At 43.1% G+C, this 10,502-nt stretch overlaps 1 protein-coding gene across 7 annotated transcripts in view; it reads right to left on the bottom strand.

Moving 5' to 3' along the window:
* The window catches only part of LOC146868603 (endogenous retrovirus group PABLB member 1 Env polyprotein-like), a 349,779-nt gene that overhangs the window by 241,762 nt on the left and 97,515 nt on the right, over positions 1-10,502 (bottom strand). The window lies entirely within an intron of this gene.

The following is a 10,502-nucleotide window of genomic DNA, read 5'->3' as shown; positions in this document are numbered from 1 at the left end:
CAATTTGCCTAAATTCCTTTGGCCTAGGGACTCCCCAAACATTAGCAGGGCGGCCGAACACAATCTCATATGGGCTAAGCCCTACTCGAGAGTGTACAGTCGCTCTTGTGGACAGTAAAGCTAAAGGCAGTGCGTCTGGCCAAGAGAGACCAGTGGAAGCTTGAATTTTCGCAAGCTTCAGCTTCAGGGTGCCATTGTACCCTTCCACCAAACCTGCTGACTGTGGATGATTCGCACTGTGGAATTTCTGTACAATTCCTAGACCTGCACACACACTCTTCATAACTTTCCCTACAAACTCACTTCCGTTGTCTGACCAAACAATCCGTGGCATACCATACCTAGGGAAATATTCTTTGAGGAGGATTTTGGCAGTGGACATGGCAGTGTTATCCTTTAATGGGTATGCCTCAATCCACCTTCAAAAGGCACATACTACCACTAGGACATACTTAAGATTGTTACACCTGTCCATGTGGATATAATCCAACTGAATCACTTCAAAGGGACAAGAAGGGGGAGCAAAATGACCAGTTGGGGTTGGGGTTCCCTTGCCAGGATTATGCATCAGGCATACCATGCAGTTTTTCACCACTCATTCCGCACACTTTGTAATTCCATCATTCTTCCATACTGGAGCTAACATTTTACAGATCCCTTTCGAACTAATGTGCGCCGCTCCATGCGCCATCGTGACTACTGCAAGTACATACGCATTGGGTAACATCCAACGTTGCTGCTCAGACAGATCAACCCAACATCCACTCGAATCCATTTTACCCGTTTTCTCCTTCCATTCATTCTTCTCATCTTCAGTTGCCTCATTTTGGATTGCTTTCACACTGTCAATCGTATTCTCACACATTCCTGATTCAGCAATCCATCTTGCAGACGTTGCAATATACATTCTGCTCATTATGTTCTTGGCCGTTTCTTTAGCGACCTCATCAGCAAACGCATTCCCTCGGCCAACATCATCCGTAATCTTTCGATGTGCACTGCACTTCACAATCGCAACTTCATTCGGTAGGGTCAGGGATTCTAATAGATCGCTGACTAACTGTCCATGTTGGATCTTAGTTCCATGGGACGTGAGAAAACCTCTTTCTTTCCAGAGACGTCCAAAACTATGTGCAACGCCGAAGGCGTACTGGCTGTCAGTAAACACATTCACTCTCTTTCCCTCGGCTAAAACACACGCTCTTGTCAATGCAATTAATTCTGCCGCTTGGGCAGAATTCTGACTCACTCTTGCAGTCTCAACAATCGTACTCAAAGTCGTAACTGCATACGCGGCCGTTACATCACCATTCTGGAGTTTGAAACAGGACCCATCGACGTATAACGTGCCGTCTGGGTCTGATAACGGAGTATCTTTTAAATCGATTCTACCTTTTGCCTCTTCCTCAGTTCTGAAACAACAATCATGGGGTTCTGAATCACTCGACTCCTGGGCAATCGGCAACAGCGTTGCTGGATTCAATATGTTGCATCGCTTGATCTGAATGTGACTTGCCAAAAGTGTCAGCTCGTAGCCTGATAATCTAGCACTGGTGAGGTGCTGAGTTTTCGTTCGATTCATGAGTGTATCCACAGCATGAGGAACCATGACTACTAACATGTTGTTCATGACTAATCCAGCAGACTGTCGAATAGACACTGCGGCTGCTGCTGTGGCTCTCAAACAACTTGGCAATGCTCTGGCTACCGGATCTAACGTGGATGAAAAATATGCACAAGGCCGCTGTTTGTCGCCAAATTGTTGCGTTAAAACACTCAACGCACAACCTTCTCTTTCATGGACATATAGAGTAAACGGCTTACTGTAGTCAGGAGTACCCAACACAGGAGCTGAACACAGCGCATCACGTAAGTCAGAGAAACTCTGTTGACATTCATCAGACCATGGCAAAGGGCTCGGAACACCTTTTCCAGTCAGGGCTACCAATGGTTTTGCCATGAGAGAAAAATTTGGGATCCATTGCCTACAGTATGACGTAATACCCAAAAACGCACGCACTTCTCTCTGTGTGCTTGGTACAGCCATCTGCGAAATTGCTTTGATTCTCTCTGGGGTCAACCTTCTTCCCTCCTTTGACAAAAGATGACCTAAGTAGGTCACTTCTTGGCAACAATATTGCAGTTTAGAAGGTGACACCTTGTGATGTAAGTCTGACAAATGACGCAATACAGAAATTGTAGCTGCTTTGCAAGTTTCCTTGTCATCAGCGGCTAGTAGGAGATCGTCTACGTATTGGATCAGAGCAACACCATGAGGAAGTACAAGAGTATCTAGTTGACTCTTTAGTGCTTGGCTGTAAATTGAAGGGCTTTCACAATAACCTTGTGGAGCGCGTTTGAATCTGAAACTGCGTCCTCCTAGAGAGAAACCAAAAATGTCTCTACTTTCTTCGGCTATCGGGATGCTGAAAAATGCATTTTTCAAGTCAATTACCGTGAACCATGATGCCGATGCAGGAATCAACGTTAATAATGCAGTGATATCTGGTACCACTGGAAACTGTGGAATCACAATTTTGTTAACCTCTCTGAGGTCGATCACAAATCTGTAGATTGGAGGTTTGGAAGGATCAGTGCGTTTCAAAATCGGCAGAACAGGACTATTACAAACGTTTCCTCTAGTTTCCTCAATCACATCTTTCTGTATCAAGTCCTTTACAATCAGTAAAAGTGCTTGTTCACCTTCATTTGAAATCCAATACTGTGGGATTCGTGGAAATTTAACATTCGCTTTTAGACTTACCACGTAAGGCGGAATTTCCAATAGACCTACATCGTTAGGACCAGTTGCCCAAAGAGTATCAGGGAGAGAACGCAGCTCCGGTGGGAGCTTGTCCATCGACATGTACATCGGAGAGATGACTCTTTTGCCTAATGTGAGCTGTACTCCCGAAGGAGAACAGTACAGTGTCGCATGCAGGCGTTTCAACAGGTCTAAACCAAGCAGATTCTCATTACAACCAGTAGTTAGGATAAGGGGTGCTTCTAGCTTGCATGGCCCAACAGAGATAGATAAAGGACTAGACACAGGATTGTGAACAGGGGCGCCTGAGAAACCTACTGAAATGTTCGTTAAGCCGGACAAAGGTGCGCCAGGGAGTTTTGCACGCATGATTGAACTTTTTGCCGCACCAGTATCCAACAGAAACGGTTCGACCACGCCTGAGGTAGCTACTGCGACATAAGGTCCACTCTGATCAACTGGAACTGATACTACTCCCTCTCTCTGTCCTCGGCTGTCCTATTGCTCATTTCTATGGATCTCTTCATTATGATCGTAGTAATCTTCAACATGGTACTGTGGAGATCTACCTAGTTGCGTAGGTTGTATATTTCGCTGGTCAAAATAATTCGATTGGCGATCAGCCTGTGGTGTCATCGTACCACGCCCTCTACCTCTAGGAGCTTGCGTAAATCCAACATTTCCTCTCTGAGCTGGGATACCACTAGTTTGAGGGTGTAGTACTGGACACTCGTTCTTATAATGACCCTCCTTTTTACAATAGGCACACTGATTCCATGCTAATTGTTGTCGGGGAAAGTTATAATTAAATCTTTGGGCCGTCCCTTGCTGAAATTGTGGCTGCGGTTGAAACTGAGGTCGCTGCTGTGAATCTGACTGATTCGAACGAGGCGGATATGCTTGTTGCAACAGAACTTTGTTTTTTAAATCTTTCGTTTTCTTTTCTGATTTTTCCTTCTCTTCTTTCTCTCTATTCTCGTAATACTGAGCAGTTGCAAGTATCTGTGCTGTCGTCGACACTGCCCATGCACTTTCTGAATCTTTTAACTTATTACTAAGCTCAGGTAATAAATTAAACACGAACTTATCAACAAACAACCTCTGACCTCCCTCGGTACTCATATCTTGCCCACTGTGATCTACGAAAGTCTCTTCAAATCTAGTGATGAAGTCAGAGACGCTTTCGTCCTTCTTTTGCTTACATGCTGATAGTTTATCCCAATTTACTCGCAACGCTGGCATCAGCGTTTTCATCAGATTAATTATTCTGCCAGGTAAGTCAGCAATCAGGGGTTCAGGTTTGGCTCCGCCAACCTGTTGTGCGTCTGCCGCTACGATAGCTGGCCAATCACCTCCTAAGGCGACTGGGTGGTTCTCTTGCCGAATCTTGGCCCATATAGGCTGTGGCACTACATTACCAAATAGCATTTCAATGTCTGCCAAATTCATGATACACGCTTGGACTGTCTGCGTTAATTCTTTATAATAACCAGCAGGATTTTTACGAGGATCTGGCAATGCTTGCTTCACTGCTAATACTTCAGCTCGCTTCCAAGGGATATGTATCCATACTCTCTGGAATTGCGCTGGGGCAGCTGCAATACCAAGGGCCGCATCAGCTTGAACTGCATCACGCCATATGGGCGGAACTTCCCTCATCGGATACTGACCTCGTCTTTTTCTAGTTATCGGTGTACCATCAGGGTCTCTTGTCGCCCTTAAGGGGGACTCATCCCTATAAGCTAAAACCAATTCTACCGCTCTCCCTACTTCTGAACCTATCACCATTCCTGCGGCGAATTTCTGCTGAATATTTATTAAATCAGAAGGAACTGTATCTAAGTCATCATCTTCCCATTCTTCACGCACAAGAGAACACATCACGTCAAAAACATAACGTTGAGTCGGTTCATTCCATTGCATAAATGTGTCTAACACTCTTCGTGCATCATACTTCGCAGCTTTCGACATCCACCTAAGAGCTGTCGAATCTAACGTGTCTCGTTCCTCGGGACCAGGAAGCTGGCTACATCTCTGTATAGAGTCAGAAACGGGGGTCCCAATTAAAGACCTGTAGAGAGGAGTTAAGATATTAGTCACAGAGTCGGTTATCTTCCGACGAACGGAAAGCGGAGTCAAAATGATAGGGCTCGGGGACAGGGCAGCTGAAGCAGATGAAATAGTAAGGGTGGGAGTAGTAGGTAAAGCAGTTTGTGAAACGATAGGCAAAGGCGGAACAGGCAACCCAGGGAGAGGGGGTGCCGTAGGATCATTGATCACGGGAAAGACAGGAGCTGGATTCAAAGGAAGTGGAGCACCTATTCCATGCTGACCAGCAGCTGGCTGTAACACAGGTAGTAACTGTGGTGCTGTAATACCCTGTGCATACGGTGGAGGTGAACTCAACAGATAAGACAACAGGGGATCCTTTTCGGGGTCCTCTATCGGCTTAGCAGGACAAGATGGCAAGACAGGGTAGCATTTATCGATCGCCAGATTATGTCTTCTGTTCGCTATTTCTATTGCTTTTTCGGTCTCGTTGACATGCAGCTGCCTAGCAGACTCGATTAAGGTCAACCCTTACTCTTTCTGCTCTTTCTTTGTTTTCCTAATTTCTCTCTGTTTGGCTTCTTTGCGCCATACGCAAAAAGAATCAAACATTGCCGGCCGGGCTTTTTTCTTGAACAATTTCATTTCTAAATTATCTAGACTTTCACTTTCAAAACTACCATGCGGTGGCCAACTAAGGACACCATCTTTCTTAGTATAACGGACCCATACTTCATTGTACGTAATAGGACCCACACCATGTTTACAATAGAGCTCATATGTAGGAGTTCCAATCGGAGGAACCGAACACGAATCCTCCAACCGGGAATCCCCGTTGCAACGTAATAAGGACAAGAAACAATTTTTACTCTTAATCATGATTATAAAGACAAATTCCAACCAAAATGCGCAGAGAACTTAGGCCTACCAAAAACGAACCAATACCAAATACAAAGATTATCCTAACAAGAGCAACCAATGATAATCTACAAATCCAAAAACAAACGTATCCAAATGACCAGACTGAGCACTACCCAATTAATACTTAACTGAAATGTGGAAGACGTCACCAAGGAGAACCCGTCTACGTCTCGCCGTACTAAGGTCTGCACCTCGGGTCCAAGACAGGGCGACAGTCAAGGCAGCGGTCCTCTGTAGCCGTCTGGGAACGGGAACCCTCGTGGAAGAGATCGTCGGGCCACTTTTACGACATGCAGGGATCGATGAAGCGGGGTACCTCCCTCCGGAATCTTCACACGAAATTTCTCGAACTTTTCAGGCTTTGGACCGGTACCGGATGACGTCGCCCCACGTTGGGCGCCAATTTGAGGTTCTGGACTTTTAAGAGTCCAGAGGTGTCAGGGAAACAACACCCGAAGACCCCTGAGTTCCACCTGTCTCGGTGCACAAATAAACAGAGACACGGGCTTCTCGATGGCGGCGTCAAAGACCAAGGTTTATTTACTGCAGGGACACAGAAATCATAGGAACCACACAGAGGCAGAATCTACGAGACTGTTCAATTTGTATCAAGTGGGTAGCGCCTTAAATACAAGAAAAATGTCTCGGGGCAACATTACACAAATATTTCTCATGCCCAGCCCGGTATCCCAAACAGACAATAAATAAATATCAAACAATGATTAGTTGTAGGTTTTCGGTATTAGATCAGGTTCCCTCGACAGTTCTCCATTCTTCGCCCGATCCTCCCCATCATAAAAATCGTAACCTCCCCATTGTAAAAGCCCAGAAGGAAAGGAGCAGAGCCAGGTGCAAAGGATTGAAATGTAGGATAAGAGGTGTTTATGGATCATAAACGGGCAGGGCAATCGTCTTCGGCCTTTCAGTCAGGACAAAGGACACAAGAACCAGTATGGCAGGACTGGCCTCAGGCAAGGGAGGCAGCTTGATTCTGCCTAGTCATGCAGCGTCAGCCTTTCTCGGGCTCGAGCTTACGTGTCCTTAACAAGGTGACTCTGCCGGGGTCATCGTCCGTTCATTGACTATGTGAGGGCAAGAAACAAGATGGATGCCGTAACTAAAATGGATGCCATGGCTTTACAACAGAATGCCCTACTTCTCAGTGAATTCATGCTAGTTGCGCAGCGAAAACACTGTCACGTATACAATGGATCATTTGCGGTTCATTGGTACCAAAATCGTGTCAGTACTACGATATCGAATTCACGGGTTCGGATCGCTACAGAACCTCATACCCTGATCTATCGCTGGCATACTTTAAATCTTTCATGGTGGGGTTGTTTAGACATCATTTAAATGGTGATAGTACCTATTGTTCTCTAAATCATTTCTAATATCCCTTTATCTATTCCGCAAATCAATTCCATACTATCCTCTTTCTTAGGGAACAGGAAGAAATCCCTGCTCTTCCTAATAAACTAAAATGCCCTAAATCAGATGGTGGTAGTAACGTCTCTGATTTTCAAAAATATAATTAAGCCTTCTTATTAAAACAATCTTTTCAAGAATTAATCAAAACTCTCCTTTATTGGCTCAATTGGAGGAGTCTTTTCTCTTCCCCTTTTATTTCCATGAATACTTGGCCTTATATAGAAAACCTTAATACCTATACTCCCTGATTTTTAAACCCGTTTTCTATCTATTAAAACCTGTGAATTTGTAAGACCTCATTATTGTTCCCTCTTTTCTCAACTCCCCCATTAGGTAAAATTCCTCTATATTGCAAGATTCGACCCATTTAGTGGAAAACTTGGAAAAAATCCGGATTGATCTGGGATGAACAACTCTTTGTTGATGACTCTTTTTTCACTTTTTCACAGGTGCGTTCTCTCTTTCATTTTCCCTCATCTTTTCAGCATAAATTTCTCCTTTTGCAAACCATCATATTAGATGTTATTGCTAAGTTCACTTCCACTCTGGTACAATCTTCCACACCTTCCTCAATATTAGGCAGTCTTTTACACAATAAACGTTGGCCTTATATCATGCCTTATGACAACCTTTCCCTGATATGCCTAAATCAGATACTGAGCTGGTGTGGCCGAATAATTTACGACCTGTTTGAACTGTTTTTATTTTGCAGAAGTATTTAGACAATAATAAGGTCTGCCAATACCACTCAAACGCTATTCGACATTTACAATAGTCTTGTCTTCTCTCTAGTTTCCCTAAATTGTATCTACCCAGATCACTCGAATAATTGTTGGTCATGTCACTCACAACATATGCTTTTCAGTTGTACACTTGTTCAGCCTTTCTGAATGCATGTTTCATCTAAAATTAAAATCATTGACCTTCTATTAGCGGTGGCATTTCAACAACTCACAAAAAATTGGAAGGATTTTTCTAAACTGTCTTTTCAAGCCTGGAGATATGCGGTTTCTTCCAACCACAGACTTGATTCAGCATATATTCATCCTATTTCACTTGCAGTTAAGCACTCTATGTTATGGAGTCCCATCACTCATTTTATATATATGTATATATATATATATATATATATATATATATATGTTATGGAGTCCCATCACTCATTATGTGTGTGTATATATATATATATATATATATATATATATATATATATCACTGAGCAAAAGTGTCCATTTGACAGTGGGAGCTCCTTAACCAGCTGGTGCCCGCGTCGAGACCAGGACAGGGTCTCGTACGAAATCTTGCTCAAAGATGAAGTACACGGCACACCTCTTGATGATATTAGATTTGTTTATTCAGTTCGTGACTGTCTCCTACGCGTTTCGAACCGTAGTTCCTGATCACGGTAGAGTGTAATTCTAGTCCTTTTTTAATTTCCACTTATATACACTGTAAATCTCAATAGTGCATTATGGGTTGTGTAGTTTATACAAACATTGTTTTTTTTCTCTTTTTTCACATTTATTCAACAAACTTTATTGTTTTTTGCGCTATTCATTCTTTCACCTGTGTGGCGAGTTTGAGCATCAGAAAACACAGTAATTTGGATGAACTTTCATCACATAACCTCCATGTGCTGATAGGGCCTGGTCGCTGAGTAGCGTACATGCCGTGTTGGTAATTTATCCAATACGTTTTATGCAGTTGCATATGGGGTAGGTTTAAACTGAGTGTTACGCAGGGTAGAGGGCTGAGTGCCCTTTACTGTGTTTTTGATTGCTCATGTCGCCAGTCAGATGAAGAGTGTGCGAGCATCTTCGTTTTTAATGCATTCCCTGTCTGGTTGTTGTTGTCTCTCTCCACATAGTTCGGTTGTGTTTGTGTACTTCTGTTGCAGAATTTTTTAATGAGAGTACACTTGATAGAGCAAATTCGTCGGGTTTCTTAATTTTCGATTTTTATCTTTTTCCTTTCTTCTTTCTTTAGTCACCATCAGAGGTGAACATACATCTCCTCATCTCCGTTGAGACCCAATGGTTGTTTTGTCTTGAATCTCATGATCATGCTGGACTCTAGGCGACGTAGTTTTTGAACTCTGTTCCCTCCACGTTCATTTATTGGAACTGTTATTAATCCTGAGTACTTAATGTTAAGCCAGGTTTTGTCCTTGTGCATGGTCATGTGTTTCGCGATAGCGTATGTGTTGTCCTTGTTTTGTATCGCTCGGATATGTTCTAGTATCCTTTTCTTCAGGGGACAAATCGTGCTGCCTATGTATTGTTATCCACAATCACATTGGAGAATGTATACCACATGTGTGGATTCACATGTGATGGTTTCCCTTATTTCAAAGTTTTTGCCCGTTGGATCACACAAGTTCTTTAAATTTTTGCCGATTTTGCATGCCTTGCAGGATGTACACTTGGTGAACCCTTTCGATCTCTTTTGTAGCCAAGTTTCCGTTTTTTTTATTTCAAAGTGGCTTCTGATCAGATGGTCATTGAGATTTGGCGCTCTCCTGTACGATATCAGGGGTCGTTCACCGATAGAGTTTCCTATGTCTGGATCTTTTTTGAGTACATTCCAGTATTTGGTTATTCTCTTTTGAATTTCATAGCTTTCTTTGCTGTAGGTGAGTATAAGCCGTGGTGGATCATTGTTTGATGTTGTAATACTCTTTTGGCTGTCTGGATTGTTCTCTGTGTCTGTGCTGTTTTCTTCATCACTCCTTCGTGCTTTTTTGGGTAGTAGTGTGTCCGCTCTAGTTCTTTGTCTTGCTTTCATTTCGCCACATCTTATGTCTGCATATTTATATCCACGTTGCTTGAAACGTTCTTTTGTTTCTTCAAACTTAACTTCCATTTCCTGTTCTTCCGAGCAGTTTCTTTTCATACGCAGCAGTTCGCCGTACGGTATGCTCTTTTTCAGTGCTTGGGGATGGAAGCTTAGACCATGGAGTAGACTATTTGTTGCTGTTTTTTTGCGGTGGACTGTGCTGTGCAGTTGGTTATCCTTGACGTATATTTTTGTGTCCAGGAATTCGACTTCTTTTGGGCTTATGTTGTAAGTGAATTTTAAACCTACATCATTTTCATTGAGCTCCTCAAAGAAGTCTTGAAATTGTTTCTCAGTTCCTCTCCACAAAATAAATAGATCGTCAATAAATCGTAGCCAAAGGGCTACGTTTGACATGTGATGGTCGTTTTCCTCTCTCCAAGCTATGTTCTTCTCCCACCATCCCATCATGAGATTCGCATAGCTTGGAGAGAAAGAAACTCCCATGGCGGTACCGCAGCACTGGGCATAGATTTTTTTGTTAAATAAAAAAACATTATTG

The sequence above is a fragment of the Triturus cristatus genome, chromosome 1_2 (genome assembly GCF_964204655.1).
Source record: "Triturus cristatus chromosome 1_2, aTriCri1.1, whole genome shotgun sequence".
Classification (NCBI taxonomy): Eukaryota; Metazoa; Chordata; class Amphibia; order Caudata; family Salamandridae; genus Triturus; species Triturus cristatus.
This window is presented reverse-complemented; position numbering and strand designations above follow the sequence as displayed.